Source organism: Eschrichtius robustus, chromosome 21, assembly GCF_028021215.1.
Source record: "Eschrichtius robustus isolate mEscRob2 chromosome 21, mEscRob2.pri, whole genome shotgun sequence".
NCBI classification, from domain to species: domain Eukaryota; kingdom Metazoa; phylum Chordata; class Mammalia; order Artiodactyla; family Eschrichtiidae; genus Eschrichtius; species Eschrichtius robustus.
The window spans coordinates 3975382-4001853 of record NC_090844.1 but is presented as its reverse complement, the minus strand read 5'-3'; the positions used below and the strand labels follow the sequence as shown (position 1 = coordinate 4001853).

At 33.0% G+C, this 26472-nt stretch overlaps 1 long non-coding RNA gene across 1 annotated transcript in view; it reads right to left on the bottom strand.

The window, feature by feature from the left end:
* The window catches only part of LOC137755915 (uncharacterized), a 28628-nt gene extending 4250 nt beyond the window's left edge, over positions 1-24378 (bottom strand). Inside the window, exons 1-4 of the long non-coding RNA XR_011072127.1 lie at positions 24243-24378; positions 22758-22937; positions 14352-14504; positions 1913-2020 (exon numbers count right to left, since the gene is read on the bottom strand). This is a non-coding gene — a long non-coding RNA (uncharacterized lncRNA). The remainder of the gene's footprint in view (positions 1-1912; positions 2021-14351; positions 14505-22757; positions 22938-24242) is intronic.
* Positions 24379-26472: the final 2094 nt, after the last annotated feature.

Below are 26472 nucleotides of genomic sequence, written 5' to 3'. Positions count from 1 at the left end.
ATATTTTAATGTGCATGAGTTATCTTATTTTTGAAATATTCTGGCATTATTCATTTTAGCTGAGTCTCTCTTCCTGATATTATAGATCAACATGCTACTTCCATTGCAAAAATTTAGCCACTTTTTAATAATCTATACTTATAAATATGTTTTGAAAGCAGATGGAAATTTTTTAACACATTGGCAAAAAACACAGTTTTAGCACAACAATCATTAATTAGGAATAGTCATCAAGAGCTTTCCTTTAAGAAAGGAGTACAGAGGAGTTTTTAGAACACAGGCTTTCAAATTGTATAGACTTGAGAAAATTCTATAGACTCAATTTTACCATCCGTAAATACATTTCCTAAAATTGTTATGAAGATGAAATAAGGCAAAACATACAAATAACATACTCTTTGGCATATATATGGCCCAATAAATGATTAACAGATGGGTCAGTTAGAATGTGTACCATCCATTCGTGGTTCTTAAGTGATTTAACACTATGTGTACAGATACAGACTTGAGAAGATGAGTGATGGGTAAAATGGGATGTGAGACCTCCTTGAGGTTCAGTTTTTCTGTTAAAAAAATGAAGACGTCCCTTTCTCTTGACTGATTTTTGGGCTTATTTTCATGCCTTCTAGTTGTCTAAAAAGCTCAAAATTAGGGGCTTCCCTGGTGGCGCAGTGGTTGAGAATCTGCCTGCCAATGCAGGGGACACGGGTTCAAGCCCTGGTCTGGGAAGATCCCACATGCCGCGGAGCAACTAGGCCCGTGAGCCACAACTACTGAGCCTGCGCGTCTGGAGCTTGTGCTCTGCAACGAGAGAGGCCGCGATAGTGAGAGGCCCGCGCACCGCGATGAAGAGTGGCCCCCGCTTGCCGCAACTAGAGAAAGCCCTCGCACAGAAACGAAGACCCAACACAGCCAAAATAAATAAATAAATAAATATTAAAAAAAAAAAATTCTGCACCAATCTGGAAAAAGAGAATAAGAATAAACATAAGATTTAAAAAAAAAAAAAAAAGCTCAAAATTATTACAAGAAGCCTGGTGAATTTTGGGGGGGTCTAAGAAGAAGTCTTTCTATGCATTGCTCTGTCAAGAAGGGGCTCAAATTTAGAATATAGTGTATTTTTGGTAAAATACAGTTCTCCCAAATCATTCGTATTCTTGGCATTATTTCTGCACCTATCATCTAATCTGTCCTGCTCACATTGTTTCCCCATGAGATGTGGACATGAGTCTTGAAGACATATAAACAGGGTCATTAACACAATATGGATGATCTTCTTCAACTTTTACACTTATGTTAATATGGACTTATTAAAATGGTGAGCATGGTATTTAAACTGAATTAAATTCATGTCAGATACTTTATCAATTCTTACTTGTTATCAGGAACTAATGATTTAAAAATTAATAAGATATATCCTCTGCCCTTGAAAAACTGATAATTAGCTCAGAGTATAGGTACGTATTTAACCTACCATAATCAATGGAATAAGGACTAGAACAAATACAACAGTAGTATGTCTTGAAAACAAAGTAAAAGGGGTTATTAAAGTGCCTTCAAGTATTAGGGAACGCTCTACTTATGAGGTCACAACTGACTTGTCTTGAAGAACAGATAAACATGTCCAGGAAGAGAAAATTAGAGAAAGCCATGTAGAGCAGAAGCAAGAGTACGAGAAAAGACATGGAGTTCTCAAAACTGCAAAATGAAGCTGAAATCAGGCCAGCTATATGCATCCCTCCAACAAAATGTCCTTCCAAGTTTCAAAAATATCTTCCAGGTATGAAACTTCAAGAACGCCCATTTGACAGAAGTATAGATAGGAACTATTATACACTGAGTGAAAACTGGCTTTAATCATAAAGCCCACAGCACCTAATAAAGTAATAATTATGATGATGAGGTCACTTACCATTTGCTGAGCTCATACAGTCTGTTAGTGGCATATCTGTCTGGGAACTAAAGTATCCCTTAATCTAAGAGCATGGTCTGTCAACTGCATGTTGGAGCTTCTTCTTAGCTGTTCACAAGAAAAAATAATGAAAATAAAAACTATTTATTCATAAAAATCACACCGGTTTCTTTCCCATTTGAAAAAATATGGATAGAAAATTTTAATAAATTAAAAAAATTTTTTTCTGATAACATATTTGTATCCAGCCAGGCATTGAGTATAAGTGTATTCCTTGAAAAAATCTCCTACAATAAGGTTTACACATATTTTTGTGTTACGTTAATATACATTCTGTTAGGAGAAACCATCCATGAAATCACGAAGGATTGTATATTTTCTATAGAAGTGTGCGGTATGGCTGCTCTCTGAAGAAATGAACTCTCACATGTCTAAAATATAGCATGGGGCCTCCCTGGTGGCGCAGTGGTTGGGGATCCGCCTGCCAATGCAGGGGACACGGGTTCGGGCCCTGGTCCAGGAAGATCCCACATGTCACGGAGCAACTAAGCCAGTGCGCCATGACTGCTGAGGCTGCGCTCTGGAGCCCGCGAGCCACAGCTGCTGAGCCCGTGTGCCACAACTAATGAAGCCTGAGCACCTAGAGCCCATGCTCCACAACAGGAGAAGCCACCGTAATGAGAAGCCTGTGCACCACAACGAAGAGTAGACCCGGCTCGCCACAACTGGAGAAAGCCTGTGCGCAGCGGTGAAGACCCAACACAGCCAAAAATAAAAAATAAAAAAAAACCCAATAAAATACAGCATGTACCATGACAGCTAAATCAGAAATTTCAGTGAAATGCTAAACTGTGTTTAAGTCTTCCTTTTCTCTTACACGTTTCATTCCAACTACTCCCAAATGTACTATTTCAACTTAAGTTGATTCTGTCACAAACAAACTCATATTGTTTACATTTTATGGCAGTTGGCATCTTGGTTCTCTTGGACTGAATAGTCAGAACTTTATAAATGTGCTGTGATTGTACCATGGGACAGACCAGCCATGCTGGGCAGTGATGGGGCACCAGCTAGATGCTATGCCAACTTGGAGCCGCGCTGAAGTTGACAACTGATTTAGCACAGTGAGCTGTTTCAACTGAGACTGACAGTTTGTGTTCTCTAACTTCATGAGACAGTTATTTTGAAAGATGTATTTCTTTTGTTGGGCTAAAAAAGAATACTTTGTCTTAATTATACTTGACATTTCAAAGCTCATACCAAGAGCTTTCTCTGGGGACAGAAACAAACCACTTGTCTCCTCTAGAATAGGACAGTGAAATGAATAAACACAACCCTTGTTCTTCTCATTCGAGAGTGCAATTTCTCTGGTATTTGTTTGTTTTTTGTTTCATTAATTTTTTTCTTTTGAAGAGCACTGGATGGGCTGTAGCTTAATATTCTCTAGGACAATCAAAGTATTGATGGGAGAAATATTTTGGAAAATTAAGAATAAAATTGCTAGTGTACAAAGCAATATATTGTGTGCCCTTGGTTGTTCTGTGTGTTCATTCAGAGCAGTTAATTTTCTCTGAAGGGGTAAAATAAAATGGGTATTAATATACCAAGAATCTGACATTTCTAAGCTTGTGTTTCTTTAAATAACTGCAAATTAACAGACTACAGTTTTCTTCAATTTTAATTTAAGTTGTCATTTCCTTTGAAAGTATACGATTTTTGTGGTTTCTATACATCTTGAAATGTTTCATGATCTATGTTTTATCTCTTATGATACGATCTATATAAACCTTTATTATATAAAAGTATTCAAATCACTTTTTCCATGAAGGTGCATAGGAGATAATGTAGTCTAGCAAAACTGAAGTAATTTAATTAAAATGAAAGTAATTTTATAAAATATATGATGCATTTTCTGAGAGAATAAAATTAATTTAGTCTTATTTGTACTTCTAGAAAGTAGAAGTTGAAGTAATCAATGGCATTAAATAGCAAAAAATATGAATAATAGATATCTGCAATTTTTTTCCAAATTATATGGCATAAATACAGTATCCATTAAACACAAGACTAAATTTTAGTATATAAGTGTGAAATTATGTAAAATTCTTTGAAATATATGGATAGAAGCAGATTTTTCCTTTAGATATAATTGTAAGATATCAGAAATATTCAAAGAATTTCTTTATTTTACCAGTAACAATACACAGACATCAACTACTTTTGTATGAGTCAGTAGAATATATATGAGAAGTTTTAAGGAGGGAAGTTCAAGTAGGCACTTAGAACCAGAAAGAGGTGTCTAAGCATACTATTCACATGAATTGAAATATTTGCTTCAAATAACACTGAAAGAAACTGAAGAACATATTATGAGGTTGTTATTTTGCATATGTACTTTATTTTAAAATTTATTTTATATGTCCTCTCTATAATCTCATACATCTCAAATTTTTCTCAACAGCATCACATATCCTTTTGTAGAAACTGTGCCTGTTTCTATTTTTCTGGATTTAATTCACAGATTATGTTAGTATTATTAATATGTTATCCCAAAGGCAAGGACATTATTTCAAGGGGAAATTCAGAAACATGGTGAGATAACAAATCCTAACTGGTTAACCTAGTTATTTAATTACTAATATTAATTTAATCAATTGTGGCATATTGCGATGTCTTCGTACTTGAGATTTTGTTTGTGCTGGACAAGCAAAAAAGACAACAGTCCTTGCCCTTGATAAATAATCACATATTTTATGATGATATCTACATTTTAGATAATAGGCTTCTTAATAGTTTTATAATAAATGACAAATGTAATCTCAATTATATTGTTGTAAATATTTATATTTAAAATAAAATTGTATATTTCTCTTTGAAATGACCCATTGGAATTTAAATACCAAAGCAATTTGATAACTCACATTTATCTATGAAGAAAAAAACACATAAATAAATCCATCTTTAACAGTCAAATTTTTGACTATGTCACCTTTTCCTCTTAAGTCATATTTTCATTACACATTTCTCATAGACTATTACCCTTATATATTATAAATTTTAAATTGGAAAGTCTTCTATTAATCATCATGTAATAATTTTTATCTATAAAATCACATACGTGTATTGAACTCTATGTTTAATTCTTTAGGCCATAAGCCTGGACATTTTAAAAGATTTTTTCAGGACTGAGTTAAGACTTCAATTATTTTAGCATATACCTGGTCAAAACAATAAAAATGTATTGCAAATTTTAAAAAAAGGCATAAAATGAAAGTTATATTGAAAATGTCTCTTAATATACAAACAGCTCATGCAGCTCAAAAAAAAAAAAAACAAAAAAAAACACAATCAAAAAATGGGCAGAAGAACTAAATAGACATTTCCCCAAAGAAGACATACAGATGCACAACAAACACATGAAAAGATGCTCAACATCATTAATTATTAGAGAAATGCAAATCAAAACTACAGTGAGGTATCACCTCACATCGGTTAGAATGGGCATCATCAGAAAATCTACAAACAACAAATCCTGGAGAGAGTGTGGAGAAAAGGGAACCCTCCTGCCCTGTTGGTGGGAATGTAAATTGATACAGCCACTATGGAAAACAGTATGGAGGTTCCTTAAAAAAACAAAAGTAGAACTACCATATGACCCAGCAATCCCACTACTGGGCATATACCCAGAGAAAACCATAATTCAAAAAGACACATGCACCCCAATGTTCATTGCTGCACTATATACAATAGCCAGGACATGGAAGCAACCTAAAGGCCCATCGACAGATGAATGGATAAAGAAGATGTGGTACATATATACAATGGAATATTACTCAGCTGTAAAAAGGAACAAAATTGGGTCATTTGTAGAGACGTGGATGGACCTAGAGACTGTCATACAAAGTAAAGTAAGTCAGAAAGAGAAAAACAAATATCGTATATTAACACATATATGTGGAATCTAGAAAAATGGTACAGATGATCTTATTTGCAAAGCAGAAACAGACACACAGACGTAGAGAACAAACGTATGGACACCAAGGGGGGAAGGAGGGGGCGGAATGAACTGGGAGACTGGGATTGACATATATACCCTATTGATACTATGCATAAAATAGATAACTAATGAGAACCTACTGTATAGCTCAGGGAACTCTACTCAATGCTCTGTGGTGACCTAAATGGGAAGGAAATCCAAAAAAGAGGGGCTATATGTATACATATAGCTGATTCATTTTGCTGTACAGTAGAAACTAACACAACATTGTAAAGCAACTATACTCCAATCAAAATAAAATTTTAAAAAGGCTCTTAATATTATATCTACCTACATGTAATGTTTTATTAAATAGTTCATATATTTATGAATGAGTATTACTGGGTGCAAGAATTAGAGTGAGTTCAGCATCAATTTTATTCTACAGTATATTTTTAGAAATGAAACCAGTGAGAAAACAGTGTATCTGAAAGTAAGTCAATGGAAATGGAAGGTGTTTTGTACAGCAACGTTACCTAACTTTTAAAGTGTTTCTAAGTTATGAGATAAAATTCATAAGTGTTGTCTATCAAAAAGTAGAATTATCTTGGTGATACATTATATATCTAGATGATCAAATCCTTCTACAAATTTGTTAAAAACAACAAATTAGAATTCAAATAATTTGTAAAATTATTCACCTGTTAGTCATGTAATCATTCTTTCTAAACCAAATTTCTACTCAATTTGGGTATTGAAAAGCATATGCAAATTGATTTTACCCAGACCTTCTCAATGACTTAATTTTACTTGCTATTCTTTTACTCAAAGATATTTAAAAATGGAGATTCAGTCAGATGAGATGGGATAGAATATCTGCAAGTTATACATCTGACAAACAGATTGTATCCAGAATATTTAAAGAGCTCTTGGAATGAAACAGCAAGAAAACAACCAATCAAATGAGGAACTGTGCAAAAGACTTGAACAAACATCTGTGTCATCTATGAACATGAAAGAGATGCTCATTATCATTAGCCATTAGGGATATAAGACTTAGAGTTATGATGAGATTTTACACTCACCTTTCAGAACAGCTGTAATAACATCGACAATACTAAGTGCTAGTGAGGATAAGGGACAACTGAATCTTTCATACATTGTTGTTGGGAATGTAAATGGTACAGCAACTCTGCAAAATAGTCTGACAGTTTCGTAAAAACCGTATACTTCCAATACAATCAACAATTAGACTTCTAAAGAAGTGAAAACGTGTGTTTACACAGAAACCTATACACAAACGCTCATAGAAGTTTTAACTTTAGAAGCCAAAAAATGAAAACAACTTAGACGTCCTTCAGTGAGTGAAAGGATAAATAATCTGTGGGTCATTTACACCATGAAGGATACACAACATTAAAAAGGAACACACTATTGATACACTCAACTTACATGTATCTCAATAGCATTATATTGAGTGAAAAATGCTAATCTCAAAAGGTTACATATTTATGATTCCATTTATGTAACATTCTTAGAATGACAAAAATTATAGTGCTTAAGAACAGATCAGTGGGGGTCAGGGTTTAGAGTTGGGGGTGGGTGAGCCTGTAAAGGGGTATCATGAAGAAGTTTCTTTAGGGAGAGAGAATAATACTGTATCCTGATTGTGATGGTGGTTACACATAACTATGCATGTGATAAAATTTTATAGAAGTATACAACAAAAATGAGTAGTGCATGCAAAAAATGATAAATCTAAATAAGGTCTATAACTGAATTAATAGTATAGTACCAATGTCAGTTTCCTCTTTTTTGGTAATGTACTATGGTTATTCAAAATGTTATCATTGGGTGAAAGTCATACGGGTATCCTCTTCATTATGTTTGCTGATTCCTATGAGTCTAAACATATTTCAAAATAAAAAGTTAAGAATATATTTAAAATATTAAGCATAACTCTTTCATATTCTACGAACAACTCTAGTATCTAAAGTCTTTGCTGATATGATTTTGCTGACAGTTGTTCTTGTTTTCTCTTGCTCATGGTTTAGCTGCCTTGTTGAGAATTTTGACTGCACGCATATCAAATAAAATTCAAAGAATATTTTGAGGCCTCTTTTGAAGATGATTCTCTACTTTACCTGAAGTTTTTATAATACTTAGGTAGTGCTGTTTAGAATGAAAATCTTTGTTAGGGCAAGCTTATAATTGCAAATTTTTAGAGATGACTTTTTTTTCCCACCTTGTTCCAAAACTGGAGACAGTCTATTTTCCTTATTTTCACTTTGGTTTATTTCCACTTCACTCTTACTGAAAATAATGCTATTTTAGTGCCAGATATCTGGTGAAGACATACTATTAAATTAGTGACCATGAATAACTTCTAGGCTTTATCTCCTCTCCTTTATGAGGCTGTGAATATTAAAGTTCCAATGTTCAGTCTTTGTTCTGAGGGTAGCATTGGTGTCAGCATTTTACTAAATCTCTGGAGTCATGCTTCAGCTAAATTGACTATAGCTTTCTTGATAATTCAAATACAATTTTAAAAGATGTTTATTTAACTATGTAAAATATTTTTAGTTGTGTCCTTTATAGCATCTTTCAGGATACCTTATTTGCCATTTCACTAGATAAGGAGTTTGCTACTAGATTTTTAAAACAGTTTTGAGTTATCAATTTTTTTTCATATTTTGTTTGTAAGAAAATGACATTGGCATGAAGCAACAGGAGTAATTTAAATCTGTAGGTAATAAAAGAAAAAGCAAAAAATAAAATGCAATTTTATTAACCTGAAAAATAAATCAGTTTATCCAATATAATTGGATGACAGATATTTAATGGTTGTATTTTCTTACCTTTCGTATTCGGCAACTCAGATCTTTTCTATAGCATTCAATGAGTCACTCTTATGAACAAAGCCTAATAGATGTGGTTCAAAAAAATCTATAAATAAATATGTGGGGAAAAAAGCTGGGAAACACCTTTTCTTTGCATGTATCTAATACAGGAAAATTTGGTTGAATTCAAATAATAGGTATTGTATGTAAATATGTGTCTGAAGTCAGGAATGTACATTTGAATTCCACCCTCTTGGGAGTGTTAAGTAATAAGAGATATCAGATTCAGTTGGTGTGAGACGAATAAAATGTAAAGTGGCATCTACGGCTTTGAAAAGTTCTTGCTTGAAGACAATCTGAAGGTATTTGTCAATATGATAGATTCAAGCTATTATTTTATAAATACAAATAAAAACAGAGGCCAATTTAAGATCCTCTTCTTTGGCAAAAATACTTAGCCCATTGAGTCATGATAGCAAGTATTTCAGATTTTTATCTTTCTAAGATAATCTGCGTCTCTCTGAATCTTAGTAGACATTTAATTAACATTATTATTGTCTATAAAAATCATACACACAATAAATTCCAATTCTCTGTACATGTACATGTACGTTCACACACTCACATGTTATCAAATGGAAATTTTACAGTTCAGATACCATCAGTAGTCTCATGAATTAAAACGTAATTATTCTGAGCTTGATTTCTGGACTTCCATGTTATTTAACTAGAGCATAAATTGTCTCTGAGTGTAACATATAAGCCCACATTACACCTTCGAGGGAAAAACAGTTTCTCTTGAGAAACAAGTGATTCACAAAGGATTATCCATGAGGAATTTTAAAAATCATACAGTTTATCTCACACAATTACAGGTTAGTATTTTATCCTTCAGTGCATATATGAAGTTCATCTAGATTAAAATATGAAGGAAGCAAACTTTGACTTCAATATCACCAGCCTGGTCACTGTAGGTCTTTTAGTTTACCTGTCATCTCACACTTTCTATTAACCTCAGATGTCCAGTGGGTTTTTTTCCCCCTTTTTTAAAACTTTCCACGCAATCATTAGTGAATGATGTATTTAAATATCACATTACCATTTTTCTTGGAACCACCAGTGATTTTTGAATATTAATCAGCCTTCAGCTAGTCATTCATATGTCTACATAGATATCAATATAAAATTAAGGGAAAAATGGAAGTCACTTTGGCCAGTTAGTCATGACTGATTCAGGTTTTAAGAGTCAGCCCAGAAGAAAATTCTAACGTAATCAGGGACATAATTAACACTAAAGAAATGAGAAAATAACTTGCATTTGCCAATAGTGTAAACATTCTGATTTTAAGATACTATTTTTATTTAAGTTTCAATGACAATCTTGAAGTTAGTTTTATAACTCATTGTCTTTAAAAATAGAGAACACACAAATTTTTCTCAAGAATGAATGTTAAAAAAATTTGAATTGTCATTATTCACATTTGATCACATGTTCAGAAAACATACACATGTATGTGTATGCATGTATGTGTATAGACACAGAGATATATATACCTGACATCATATATATGTATATATATCAAATAAAAAGTAGAATAATGCATTTCCAGTGGTTATACACAGTGTAGAAAAACACCACAACTGAAAGAAATCATAGAAGTACAAGAATTCTATTTTCATGATAGACGTTGTTTTCCTTTAGTTTTCTGTTAGCATATTTCAAAGCTTATAGAGTAAATATTGAAAATAGAATTTATTTCTAACGCATAAATCAACTTATTTTTATAAAATAAAAGAATTATCAATGATAAAATTTGAAAAACTTAAGGATGTATGAATAAAGAGCAACCATGCATACCCGTGCCGTGTAGATAAAAGCAATTTATATTTTAAAACATTTTGCACGCTAATCTTTATTTCAAAAATTTACATATTTGAAATTATAATATATATGTAATAACTTAGCATGTAATCATCTACTATGAGCATGTCCATATATCATTAAGATGTTTCTTAGACACACAGAAGTGCAATAAATTCATTATTGCGCCTAAATTTCCTCTATTCTACCATGTCATTTTTTGGTCCACACTCAAATTCTGCATTTAAATCTATCTCCACCAAGCTTTCTGTGTATTAATTGAATGTTTAATTTTACTGTTTGAATTTCCTTTAAAGTGTTTATTGACATTAGTATCTATATTAAGTTTTCCATTTCTAGAAGAAAGAATGTGCTTAGAGTAGATTCTGTGGCAGTTGTATGCTTGGCAGGATGATCTCTGGGTAAACAGCAATGGCTGTTGAAAAACATCCTAAATAATTACTAGCAGAAGTATGAAAAAAAAATTTTGGTATGTTCTTTGGGATGTTTTGATATACATGTGAAAGTGCACTTTTAGTATAAAATCCGCACTCCTTATTATCTACACATTTTCTTGAAATGTAACACAATTATTCCCAGAATCTTTAAAAGAGAATTCTTGAAATGATGACATGCAATTGTCTTTAATATAATCATTGAGGTCTTTGAAAGCCACAGTACGAAAAGTGCTGATATCATAGCAATTGCCACTGTCATTCAGTAAAGCATATTGTGTTTTTGCAGCAAAATAGAAAGGAGAGGTGAGACTTTGTGTCTCTGTCTATTACAGTCATTGGTCTTTTTTCAGTCCTCAATACTAGAACCCTGCTATTCTTCAACATCTGAATATGAGTAAATATCATTTGCTTATTTTCTTGTTTTCTTAACTATGTTAAAACTCAACAAATATTACCACTGAAAATTATGTTAATCCATACATGAATTATGGAAGCCATAAACCCATTTCAATACAGTGAGATGGATGAATTCTATAAGAATGAGAAAGCAGACACAGTACGGCAACAACTGAGAATATTAACATTGTTTTGTCTGCCAATTCCCACTGAGTTGACTTAGGTTGAAGTTGAAGCCAGAGTTATGCGAATGGCTGGATTGAAATATTTTACTTTTCAAAGTAAATAGAGTTTTACAGTCTCTGCCTATATTACAAAATCTTAAGACTATAAGAAGATGTCTGCAAGAGCAATCTGGGAAGGCAGTTCCTTTAGATTAGAAACAAATTGTATTGCTGAACTTGAGGAATTTTGTATTTTCACAAACCATAGATGGATAGGACATTCATAAACGGAAGTTCTTTGTGACCATATCGCTCCTTAATTCTTTCTTTCTCTGGTGTTATTTTTGTAGTGTTATTTTATAGTTTTATAACTCGAAACTATTTCAAAGTCAATATGTGCATGTGTGTGTGTTTGTTTGTGTTTATGTATGTATTCCCCCCACTTTATTTCCTACTAATATTTTGTGCTTCTTTAATGTCCTTACCCAGGTACAGTGAAAAGAGCTTGGACCATGGAGTTAAAGAATATAGGTAACTTATTTAAGCACTCTGAGCCTGAATACCTCGGAAAAATGGACTCAATAAGAGTATGAACTGGTTTGAAAGTGCCCAAAGCTAGTGTTTAGAAGATAGAAAGGATTACATAAATATCAATTACTGTATTTTATAATATAATTTTTATAATTTTGATGGAAAACCAAAGTGTCTTCCTGTTAACTATTACCTAAGGTGGCAGTCCATGAAAGAGTGTGTGTCATGTTGGCAAACTTTACAAGTAATTTTTTTTTGCTTTGTTTTCAAGAATTTTAGTACCGTTTGACATACTTCCCAGTACCCTACATGAGATCAGAAACAATGTAGTAAATATTTTCTTATTTCTCACAGTGTTTAATATGGAATAATTGAGTAAGTTATTATTTAGTACTATGCATATACATTTTCCGGGTAACCTCAAAATAAGAAGTGAATATCAGTTCTATTAAAATACATAAGTATATATTTCATAATTTATTTTAACTGAAATCCTTAAATGTCTAATCATCTTGAACGTATTGTATGTACAGAATATATATTATTATATAAGAGTAATCAAACAAAAGTAATCTTTTTTCTGTTAAGATTTTAAAAAGTATTTTAGAAGATAAGGTTTGTATGGGATATATAATCTTTTTAAAGAAAAATCCAATCGAAATTATAAATTGAGGATTTTGAGTTTGCAAGAGATAATGATGTATAATGCAGAAACATATGATCTGAGAATAAACAATAATAAAAAAACTTTGAAGATTATTATGTTTAATTTTCAACTCTGTTTTGGATTATATAGTTTCCTCTTATTTATGCCAATGTAACGCATGAGCTCACTGAATTTGACATCAAAATAAAAAGCTTCTGCAAAGCAAAAGAATCAACAAAATGAAAGGCAACCCATGGAATGGGAGAAAATATTTGCAAATCACACATCTGATAAGGGGTTAATATACAAAATATATAAAGAACTCATACAACTCAATAGCAAAACAAACAATTCAATTTAAAAACGGACAGAGGATCTGAATAGACATTTTTCCAAAGAAAACATGCAAATGACCAAGAGGTACATGAAAAGATGCTCAACCTAACTAATCATCAGAGAAGTGCAAATCAATATCACAATGAGATACCACCTCACGCCTCTTAGAATGACTAACATCAAATATATGAGATAACAAGTGTTACTGAAGATGTAGAGGAAAAGGAATCCTTTGTGCACTGTTCGTGGGAATGTCAACTGATGCAACCACTATGGTAAACAGTATGAAGATTTCTCAAAAAATTAAAAACTAGAAGTACCATGTGATCCAGCAATTCCACTCCTGTGTATATTACCAAAGGGAATGAAACTAGGATCTGCACCCCATGTTCGTTGCAGCATTATTCACAATAGCCAAGTTATGGAAACAACCTGAGAGTCTGCTGACGGATGAACAGATAAAAAAGACGCAGCACGTATATGCAGTGGAATGAAATTCAGCCATGAGAAAGAAGGAAATCCTGCCATTTGCAACAATGTGGATTGAACTTGAGGGCATTATGCTAAGTGGAGTAAGTTAGACAGAGGAAGACAAATAACATATAGTACACTTGTATTTAGAATATGAAAAAGCAAAACTCATAGAATCAGAGTAGAACAGTGGTTACCAGGGGCTGGGGAGGGGGGTGGGAGAGAATGGAGAGATGCTGGTCAAAGAGCACAAACTTCCAGTTATAAGATGAATAAGTTCTAAGGATTTAATGTACAGCATGGTGATTGTAGTTAAATAATAAGGTTTTCTCAGGTCTTTCCTGAGCATGTGTCTTGCCTGGGTCTGAGGGTGGCTGTTTTGATTCTCCCTTCCACGTGCACTGCTATTTAAATGTCTTAATTTTCAAGAGTATCACCCTAGCTTCCCCGGGCCTTTGATGGTCTACTGTTTGCCTCACCTGTACTCTCTCGCTCCAGGTGTCTGCCAGGGCAGTCTCCCTACAGCTTTCCCAAGAGGCGTCCACTGCTTTCCCTGCCTGAGACCTAAGTTAGGCGAAACAAACACTGGTCCTTCAGGAAGCCCCCAGTCAGGTTGGAATGTTTCAAGCAAGTCTTCTCTGCTTCCTCCACTTCAAGGGAGAGAACTGGGGACTGGGCTGCCACCTTCTACAGACAAATACCCGGTTGAGCTGGTGAGGGGATGAGGCAAGCACAAGTGAAAATGGCCCCAATCTCATACCTTTATGATGTGGCTTTTTCTTGATGGGGTGTTCACTTGGTTGGTGTAGGCCTTCTATCCAGAGTTCTTGTAAGGTTAATTTAGCCCAGTTTTTAGTTGTTTGATGGCTCCGTGGGGGGAACAAGAGCTTGGAGCTTCCTATTCTGTCATTTTCTGGAACAAAAGTAAACCTATTTTAAATTATTTATTTAGATGATTTATCCTAATCTGTTATAAAGCAAGAATCCCTCAGATTGAGGTAAAATTAACGATGTAATGATTATAAAATACATAGTTAAATAAGAAATCATGCTTATTTTTATTTTTGTTAAACTAAGGAAACCTAAGGAAACATTTAATTCTCTATGTCTCACTTTCGTTATCTGTATAATGAGGCTAATGCCCCCTCACAGGGTGGTTTGAGTATTAAATTATTTCACACATGGGCGGTGTATGGAAGAATGCCTAGCACATAATTAGTTCTCAGATAAAATATAACTAGTTTTATTTTTATTATAATTTTTTCAAAATTAGCATCATAATACATAAAGCAAATCTTAAACATAACAGATCAATAGAAATAATTTTGCTAGAATGAACACATAATTTGTAATACAAATTGATATTCTGAGAATGAAAGTATCATTATTTATAATTACACTGGAGAAAACAGCAATAAATCAGGACTCTTCTGGGTAAACCTGTACATAATTATGGTGAATAATTTAACATTTCTCTGACAGAAAAAATTACTATAACAAAAAAGCCATTCATGCAATTAATAAACATGGAATAATATATGTTTGAACTCTTTAATCTTGTAAATATATGTAATAAATGATGGTCTTTAATGTAAAATAATGGTCTTTAACGCAAAGTTATGAAAATAAATGAGCTAAACTATGTCTTAAGTTATTAATCAAACATATTAAACAAGAGAGGAAGGCAAAAGAAAGTGATCAAAATGAAAACAGAAATAAAACAAATAAATAAACAAAATAGACAATATTGGAAATAAATAAAAAAGAAAATAATTCTTAAATACAAAGACATTGGAAATTTTTAATTAATTAAAACTCATAAAAATGAATAAAAATAATCTCTAAGAGGCTAAAGATTTTGTAAAAATAGTCAATTGCATTCTTAAATTTAGAGCAGATGATTTTACCTGAGGTTTCTTTTCTGTTATATTAACTAATCCAGAACACGATAAAGGATAAAATTTCATCAGAAAGTAATGTTGAAATTCACAAGGATTGCACACTTACACACATATTTTTACTTCTACCCACATACATATACACTAGAGAAGTCTTACAAATATGAATGCATTTGGCATCACTTAATCCAATTTAACACACACACACATACATACACACACACATATACATACACACACACACACACACACACACACGCACATCTTTCAATCCAGTGATTCTGTTCCTGGGTTTATATTTCACAGAAATTCTTGCACAGACATAGAAGGACATATTGTAGATGTGAGCTGTTTGTCAATTCAAACTCATGACCACTGGTGCTGGTGCAAAATATACTCCATACCAGTCAATAAAAATTCCATTAAATGCTCTAATCAATCAAATGACAAAGCCATGGCCAAAAAATTCACAAAGGAACAAAGAAAAAATTACTAATGACCAAATAAAATACTGGAAATGCACAAGTAGAATTTTAAAAAGGAAATCAAAGTATCATAAGAATAATACATAATTTTGTTTGTTAAGGTGTAACAAGTTTGTCATGTTATGCTGCAGACATGTCAAAACATTCAAGTTATATCTACAATTCTCTCTATATATGCATATATGTGTAGTTATATATTGATAGAGCAGGTAAACATAGAGCTATATAGATAAATATGAATGAAATGTAATAAAATTTCAACAGTAGTAATGCCCATAAAACATATGGTTGGGTCTTACGATTTATTCTTAAATTTAAATGGTTCACTATAATTTTAAAATTATGCAATTAAAATATATGGTTCTTATAAGAAAACGACAATATTCTAAATTGTTTATATAAGAATTTATTCTGGCCCTTATAGCAACATTGGTCTGTTAATTGGTCTGTGAAAGTATATTAATAACATATTTCTGAAAGAAATCAGTGGATAAAACTACCACTATTATGAATTAATGCTAAAAGATTTTGTTTTAAAACAATAAGAAGGACTCCTGCGCTTGACAAAGAAGAAAAGGTAATGGTTAAAGACATTTCTAAGTTTAATTTCTAAAATTCTCCATATACTTTCTTATATAATTTCTAAACACACCTCCTAATATCATATTTGCATACCTTTGAGATTTCATCTATACTAATACCAATTCGCACTTTATATCCTAATAATAACTTTATTCAAGATACTTTGTCATTTCCATTTTAAAGACAATAAAGTTTTTATTTCCTGCCAGTGAGTATGAGTGTCTAACAGTATCGTTTATCTCAATGTATGACAGTCTTTTTTTTTTTTTTTTCCTAAATTTTCAGATACAAAAGCAATTGATAAGCCAACAGTTCTTCAGAGAGCATCAAGTAAATACTGAAAAGATGTGTGATACTCTGGGGAATATAATCAACTATAATACACATCTGCTGCCTTAAATTCCTTTAAATGTATTTGGGAAGAGCAGAGAAACAGAGATAACTGAAGATCTCACAATGACTTATAAAGAAGGGGCAAAGCTTTGTGTTCTAGAAATCTCAGAGAATTCTTCATGGTGGGGGGCCTGAACTTGACCTTCAACACTGAGAAAATATTTGGAAACATGAGGCTCTAGGCAATCTAGAGAATGTATGGGAAAAAATCCCAAATCTGGGTTATCTAGTATGGGAGTTGAATGCAAGACAATCAAGGACTTACATGTTATTTTTCATTTAATTATGAGTTTCTAAAACAGGGCATTGGTCACCTTCTTCTAAATATCCAGTGATAAATATGTGTGTGGTACTCAGTTTGATTTGTATGAAAAAAAGAGAAAGAAAAGAAACAAAGAAATGGTTGGAAGGTCAAAGGGCAGGGAAAGAAAGGAAGGACAAAAGGGAGGAGAAAGAATAGAGACAGGAAAAAGTATTCTAGTGTCACATGCAGAATATGAGAAAGATCAGACTGGAGATGCTTTTCTAGTGACCTTTTTGTTATTACAATAATAAATTTGATTTTTTTCTGATTATGCATACATGATTAAGATGAAAAATTATTCTTAAAATAAAAAATATGGGTAAAAAATTAAATTCATACTAATGACACTACCTAAACCATCAATACACAAAGTGTGGTTCAAGAATGCCTAGGGGTTCCCAAGATCCTTTCTGGGGTCAGTTAGGTTGAAACTGTTTTCATAATAATACTAAACCTACATTTGCCTTGTTCACACTCATCCTTTCATGGGTACTCTGTTGCAGAGGCTGCATTACATGGATGTCATTACTCTGTGTGTCTTTGTTTTTGTTTAAAAAGTTATCAGTTTAAATTTATAATACAATAAATATGAGCAGTTATGTTCAACATAAATAAAATCTCTCCGGGACCCTCAATACTTTTTAAGAGCATACAATGCAAAGTTTGATAACCAATGACTAAAAATTTCTTACATTCTGACACAATCCATTCTAGTCTTTTTTTTTCTGTGTATAGATGTCATTTAAAAATGGTTGACATTTTAAAAATATGTGTCATTTGAAATATATATACCATATGTGTTAATATATGTTTGAATATACGTATATGTATTTGCAACCTGCCTTTTCCAGCCAAATTTATATTATATATATATAATCTTAGAACTCTCTCTCTATATATATTTCATATGTACTTATCTATAAAATTTTCATTAATTATTTAATAGACATATAGATGTAGCATCTATTAACAACCAGTCACCTTATTTTGATGTAGAGGAGTTTGCTGTTGTTGCTATAAGAAAGTTAAACATCTACTCGTAGTGTTTTCACTCATGTAAAAATATGTGTATCTATACAAATTTTGCATAAGTTTGTACAAATTTAGAATATTTGTACTGTATGTACAAATGGATTTTTAAAGATGAACACGCCCCTTAGATTCATTGCTTGAAAAGTACTTACTGGGTCTAAAATATGCTCCATGTCATCAAACATTATTAGAGACTATTATACTCATTCATAGTCCTAACAGCCTCCTTCTACAAATAGAATAAAAGTCATTAAATGCGGGAAATGGTTCTCCTTATTGTCTGCATTTACCTTTGAAGTGCTAAAAATACTGTAATATATTCATATTTTGTATCTTATTTATGAACTGTCTATATTCTTTGTCCATTTTAATGATTATATTCCACAATAAGGGCTCTCTGTGTGTTACAGATAAAACTCCATCATATATTATATTTGCTACAAATAAATTCTCATTTCTTGATTTTTTATAATATGGCTAAGTGTACGTTTAACCATATTTTTTATGTAGTCAGATTTTGTCATTTTGATATTGCCACAATAATGCTCTATAATGAACAGCCACAGATCTTAATGTCATGCATGTCTTATCAATGTCACATGAGCATTTTTTTTCTCAGTTTTACACTTGTGGGTAGTTAGGGTTCAAACGAGGACTGGATGAAGCAGATTTTGGATCCCACTAAAAAGGGAAAAGGTCTTCTTCCTATGGCCACGTCCTCCTACAACTGTGACTGGACATATTCTTTGCATGACTCGAGGGAGGTACACCGGAGAACAGCCACCACCACACAAGCATTACTTCCTGCCTTCATGCAATGCCTTTTCCATATTGTCCTATAAATGGAATCATACAATCCACAACCTTTCGGTTCGGGCATTATTCACTTATCAGAGCATATTTAAGATTCAGTCGTGTTGTTGTAGGAATCAATAGTGCTTTTTATTTCTGATCATTATTCCATTGTCTTGATGTTTGTCCATTCATTCACCTATTGAAGGGCATCTTTGTTGTATGTAATACTTTTAATTATTATCAGTTTAAGAAATATCAGTAATATCTTTCCATGTAGGCTGGTATTCTTCTATGATATTTTTAATGGTTGCAAGGCCATTGAAGTCCATTCTCTGGATATACAACAATATGTTTACATAATTCCTTATTGATTGTTGACAATTCCCTAGATTAAAAATAATAATAATAATAACAATGATAATAATGATGATGATGGTAATAAAGAACTTTGAAACAAAATTTAGCTCTCTCCATAATTGTGTTCTTATTCTAACTTTCTTGAAGTAAAATTTTGGAGTCAAAAGAGACTCAAAATTTTAGGGCATTTGGACTCAAAATTTATGAGATTGATAATTTTCACTATACTGGTCATCTCACGATTTTGTTTTTTGAGCAAGAAGCATTAGGCTAAGGGAATGACAGAAGGACGTAAAAAGGAGAGAGGAAAGAAAAGATTACATTTCTTAAATTTACATGAGACCAAACTGTGTGACTGGAATTAATGCCAAAATAATACATTAGGCCAATTTTACCAAGCATTCAATTCACAGGGATAAAGTTAATTCACATTGTTATGATTAATTCCATGTAGAAGAACCTGAGCTTTTTTCACACATATTCTCATAAGACCACTTGTAATCAATCTACTCCTTCCCAAAATCTGCAGGTAGGATCTTTCAAAATATAATTAGTAGGTGGAAATTAATCAGCATAAACAGAGAAAACAATGTAGCTAATCTGTCAATTCAGTGAAAACATTAATCAAATTTATAATTTTAATAAAAATAAGAAAAGTGTCTGATTTCCCAAATTACATTTTTTTCAAAGGATTTACTGTTGTCTTATAGACACTGTCTTAATATTCATATATTGTTTCCTCCCCAGTCAGCCAAGTAAAGTACATAGTTGGAGTCATACATTATCACCAATATTTTTTTTCCTTTGGAAAGTATGAAACCAATAGAACATTTTATGGTCACTTTCAACTTTCATTTAAAGCTCCAAATCCATGGTGAAGAAAAATTAATCTATGATTTTTTTTTTACTATCTTGCACTCAAGTCATAAAAAGTTTTCATTTTAAAGAGCTATATAAAGTTAAATACTCTACTAAGCTTTATTTCTTAGCTCTTAAATGTATATGTATTGTTTTCCTTTGAACTAAGAGGTGGCATATTATCAAGAGTAAATAAATCTTGAAATTTATAAACTTCAGAATTTTAGGTCTTCAAATTTTCAGGGAAACTTGACCTTGGATAAAGGCAGTCACTGAGCCCTATCATAAAAATTATATTCTTTATGTAGGCTTCCAGAATCTTCCTACAAACAGATCATCCATGCAAGAAATAAGGACTGCCATTTATGAGGAAAACATTTGTTAATTTTCTATGGTAATTTTATCAACTTCCTTTCTTGGGTCAATTCAACTGTAAGAAGATAAGTGGATTATATTTTTCATTCCATTTATATTTTAAATATTTATGATCCTATGTCACGATTAAAATACAAAGGACATTACTCCATGTATTAAGCGACCTCAACTACGGAAGGTCATGTTAAACTTGTAAGTAAGATTAAAAATCGATCTCTACGATACTGAAGTAAAATAAATTATCACCTCAAAACTTTGATAATTTAAACTTCAGAATGTATTAAACTTACAAACGTATCAAGCTTGATAAGTTAACTCAAAAATATAGTATCTTAAAATACCTTTTTTGGATCTTATGTTATTTGTATGAGTGGGTTTTATTATCATCAAGTTCCACTGGATAAAATGATTATAAATATATATATATATATATTTATATATATACACATATGTGTGTGTGTGTGTATGACACTGTTTTTAACAATGTTAGTGTAAATAAGTAATGCTTTAGGGAAATTACATTCACTCCATTGATAAACACTTAATGGCATATGACGACTGCCATCTCCTTTTATGTACAAAGGAATGGGCCATAGATGGATGCACTGCTGTGTTATTAAAAATGCATTAGACTGCAAAACCCATGTCATGTTGTAGGCAGAATTAAGAAATTTTCTAATATCATTAAACAGAACTGTACTTAAGCCAATATCAAGAATTTCAACACACTTAATAGTGTAAAAACATATAAATCATTACTTATTTTTGTGAATATTAACAAAATGCTGAAAAAATAGTACAAATAGTTAAAGTTTGGAATTGATTCTACATTAGACATAGTAATATATTTGTCCACATAACCAAGAATTACTTAAGGCTTTACATATATATTTATACAAAATATATATAACACAAAAATGTATATAAACACAAAATGCTTATTATACTTTTTTGTGTTTAGGCTTTTATATTAATGATATCATTCTGCATGTATCCTTTTGCAACTTGCTTAATTTCCTAAATGTTACTTTTTATATTTACAATATGAAACATTATTCTTTAATTTGCATACACTTTTAACTCAAAGTATTCAATTTCATGGAGAATCCAGACCCCTGAACATGTCTCCTTGTACACATGAATGAATGTTTCTCCCACTGATTCTTCTAACACGCCATGTAGCAATGCCCTTCTTCAATTTGGATGTCATCTTGGGCAGAACCCACAATTTTGTTATGAATTTCAGTTCTGTCTTTTAGAGAGTTACTATTCACTTTCAAGTGTGATAGAAGAAATTTTCACATATTGAGGTATACAGAAGTCATTATGGCTTGAACTTTATGTTAATGAGAATGGCCTGTCTCCTGGCCTGTTTATTACACACTGTTCAACAGCTTTAACCATTAAAGAAAAGAATGCATTTAAAAATCAAAATGGAGTAACTGTGATTCAGGGATTCAAAATGGAGCCCGGTGGCCATTGTGGATGTGGTTTCAGACACATTCCCGCATCCCTGGGAACTTGAATTTTCTGAACTGTATCAAACTAAAGGATACCCTCAGCCATTTTCAAAACAATATCTACTAGCAGGTGCCAGCTGCAACCTTATGGTCACAAGGTCTCCCCTTGTAACTATGCAACCATTTCAGACCCCAACCAATTCTTGCTTAACAAACACCTTTACTTCTTGCCAGTCCCAATCCTGATTTTTGACAAATGATTTATGTACCTTTGCTGTTTTTGCCTATAGAAGCCTTCCCTATTTTGTAGTCCTGCAGGACACAATTAAAGTGTTTCTAGAATCGGTGTCTCCTAGTCCGGTTTGGCTCAAATGAAACTCTTCTATTTCTATTATAGATTGTTTATTGATTATTTGCATCTACTCGTGTTACAATTTCAGCCACTCTAAATTAAAACTTGGATCCCACGTCAAACCCAATCATTCTCCACTCACCTGCCCCAGACGCCTGTGATGGGAGAGAGATTTAATATATTCAGCGTCCCTTTCTTGACTTCCTCCTTCTCCTCTGTCTCCTGACTCCTTCAAATCAAGGCACACGAAGATGGCATGAGAGGTAAAGACTTACCCAGAGGATCTGCACTTCTTCTTTGACTGGAAGTGCCTCTATCACGGCAGTTTTATGGGAAGGTTGCAGGACCTTTCCTCTGCCATAAGCAGTGCTCTCTCTGACATCATGTGCAAGCAAGAGCTCTTCCTGTGTTGGCGGAGGGGGTGTGTGTGAAACGGCTCCTGCCTCGGCACCTTCCTGTGGGGAAGCCAAGAGTAAGCCCACTGAATTTACCCCCAGGGAACGCGGCTGCTAGCCGTGACAAATGACTCAAGGGCAGCCTCCGCACTGTACTGTCCCATTCAATATCCTGTTCTTAAACGATAACTGGCTTAATAACAAAATTCACTGCTGATACTATTTCTATCCTCCTTAAAATACTGCAAAGGCTTTTGTAGGCTCTGACATCTATTACCCTGTCCCCATTTCTGGCATGTTACTCTTCTACAGTACTTTGTAATCATCTTGTTTTTATGCCCCCCTAAATGAGTCACTATTAATATAGAGGTGGTGTTTATATAGCCTTTTCTTATTAGATCTGCCCGCAAATGTATCACTTTCTTTACTCACAAGTGCTTCTTGAATTCAATCTTTTTTTTCTGGGTTCAGTTTCCCTGTTTCTAAAATATATTTTAATTAATAGTTCTTTGATGAGGCTCTGTTAATAGCAAATTCTTTAAGTCTTTTCTTTTTCCTTTTTTTAATCCTTTCACTTGAATTTTAGTTTATATGGGTTTATAGACTTCTGTGTTAAGTGATGTTTTGCCTCAGAATTTCCTCAGCATGCCTTATTAAGGAAGAAGTCTGCTGTCAGTGCAATTATACTACTCATAAACTTATTTTTTCTGTGTTATTTTACAATGCTGTTATGTTTTACCTAGATGTTTATACTTTTTTCTTTCTTTTTTTTTTTTTTTTTTTGCTAAGGATACATTGAGCTAATTTGAATCTGAGAAATTATTTATTTCAACATACCAGACAAAAATCAGCCACTACATGAGATATTTTTGTCCAGCTCTTTTGTCTATATGTCTGGAAATCCAGTAAGACGTACAGTAGTTCCCTCTTATCCACGGGGGATACTTTCCAAGACTCCCAGTGGATGCTGGAAGCCATGGATATACCAAACCATGAATGCCTGAAGCTGTGGATATATATGTATGTATGTATTATATATATGTGTGTGTGTGTATATATGTGTGTGTGTGTATATATATGTAATGTTTTTCCTATACATACATACCTATGATAAAGTTCATAAATTAGGCACAGTAATAGATTAACAATAATAATATAATAGAGCAATTATAACAATATACTGAAATAAAAGTTTCGTGAATGTGGTCTCTCTTTCTCAAAATACCTTATTGTACAAATTTAATGCCTTTTCCATCTTAACTAAGCATTTATCACACAACACTGTGGTGCAACAAACAACAGCAAAACCAGCACAAATTTCTTTATCCTTCTACACAATTTCATGGATAAAAGATACATCCTTACTGTAGATCTCAGCAACCTCAGCATACAATTTCTTTTCTTTCCTCATTAAGTGGAGAGCTTTCACCTTTTCACGTAAAGGAAGCACTTCATGGCTTCTCTTTGGCAGATCCAAATGGCCAGCATCACTCCTCTTGTGCTTTGGGGCCACTATTAAGTAAAACAAGGGTCACTTGAACACGAGCACTGTGATATTGACAGGAAATCGGATAACCCAGTGGCTACTAAGTGACTAATGGACATGATATGCTGGGCAAAGGGATGATTCACATCCCCGGCAGGACTGAGTGAAATGCACAAAATTTCATTATGCTATGCAAAAAGTGTACAGCTTACAAATTGCTTATTTTCATAATTTTCCATTTAACATTTTCAGACTGCAATTGACCACAGATATCTGAAACTGCAGAAAGTGAAACTGTAGACAAGGGATACTATGGACAAGGGGAGACTACTGTATTGAATTATCTTCTTTTCTTACACATCTCAATCATTATGCAACATTCTTAGCTATTTCCTCTCTCTTTCTACAAATTCCAAATTCACTAATTCGCTCATTAAATGTGTCTCATCGGCTACTTAGCTAATTTATTTTTCTTTCTGCTTCGGTGGCTATTTTATTCTATTTGTGCAACTTATTCCATTTTTCAAAGCTGCCTGTTCTTTTTGCCTAGTGTCTTGACCTTAAATTTCATAAACATGTAAACCATACTATGAGCATAATTGTGCTGCTTATAATGCCTGATGATTCTTGGTCTAATTGTGCTGCTTATAATGATCTAATTGTGCTGCTTATAACGCCTGATGATTCTTGCTTGTGGAAGTTCTTTCCTGCATATGATTTGTAATTTTTTTATGTGTAGCCTGAAATCTGCATAATGCACACTAATTATTATTTTTTAAAGTTTATAATTTTATTATTTTTTTAACATCTTTTTAAAATTTTTTTTTTATACAGCAGGTTCTTATTAGTTATCCATTTTATACATATTAGTGTATATATGTCAATCTATTTCTTTAACATCTTTATTGGAGTATAATTGCTTTACAATGGTGTGTTAGTTTCCGCTGTATAACAAAGTGAATCAGCTATATGTATACTTATATCCCCATATCCCCTCCCTCTTGCGTCTCCCACCCACCCTCCCTATCCCACCCCTCTAGGTGGTCACAAAGCACCGAGCTGATCTCCCTGTGCTATGCGGCTGCTTCCCACTAGCTATCTATTTTACATTTGGTAGTGTATATATGTCAATGTTACTCTTTCACTTCATCCCAGTATACACTTCCCCCTCCCCATATCCTCAAGTCCGTTCTCTACATCTGTGTCTTTATTCCTGTCCTGCCCCTAGGTTCTTCAGAACCTTTTTTTTTTTTAGATTCCATATGTATGTGTTAGCATACGGTATTTGTTTTTCTCTTTCTGACTTACTTCACTCTGTATGACAGACTCTAGGTCCATCCACCTCACTACAAATAACTCAATTTCGTTTCTTTTCATGGCTGAGTAATATTCCATTGTATATATGTGCCACATCTTCTTTATCCATTCATCTGTCGATGGACACTTAGGTTGCTTCCATGTCCTGGTTATTGTAAATAGAGCTGCAATGAACATTGTGGTACATGACTCTTTTTGAATTATGGTTTTCTCTGGGTATATGCCCAGTAGTGGAATTGCTGGGTCATATGGTAGTTCTATTTTTAGTTTTTTAAGGAACCTCCATACTGTTCTCCATAGTGGCTGTATCAATTTACATTCCCACCAACAGTGCAAGAGGGTTCCCTTTTCTCCACACCCTCTCCAGCATTTACTGTCTGTAGATTTTTTGATGATGGCCATTCTGACTGGTGTGAGGTGATACCTCATTGAAGTTTTGATTTGCATTTCTCTAATGATTAGTGATGTTGAGTATCCTTTCATGTGTCTGTTGGCAATCTGTATATCTTCTTTGGAGAAATGTCTATGTAGCTCTTCTGCCCATTTTTGGATTGGGTTGTTTTTTTGATATTGAGCTAATGCACAGAAATTGTTATAGTTTTTCCCCATGAGAATCCCTCCTCTCCTGCTTGGTGAGAGTATCCCACCCGAGCCATTTGCCTTTGTTTCTTTGTAGCTGCAGAAGCTCCATCAACCTGTTTTAAGTTGGGTAACTTTTGCACCTTGAGATCTTTCAGCACACAAATATGGTATAAATTTCTAATTTCCATATGAAGTGCAAGTTTAAGCTTT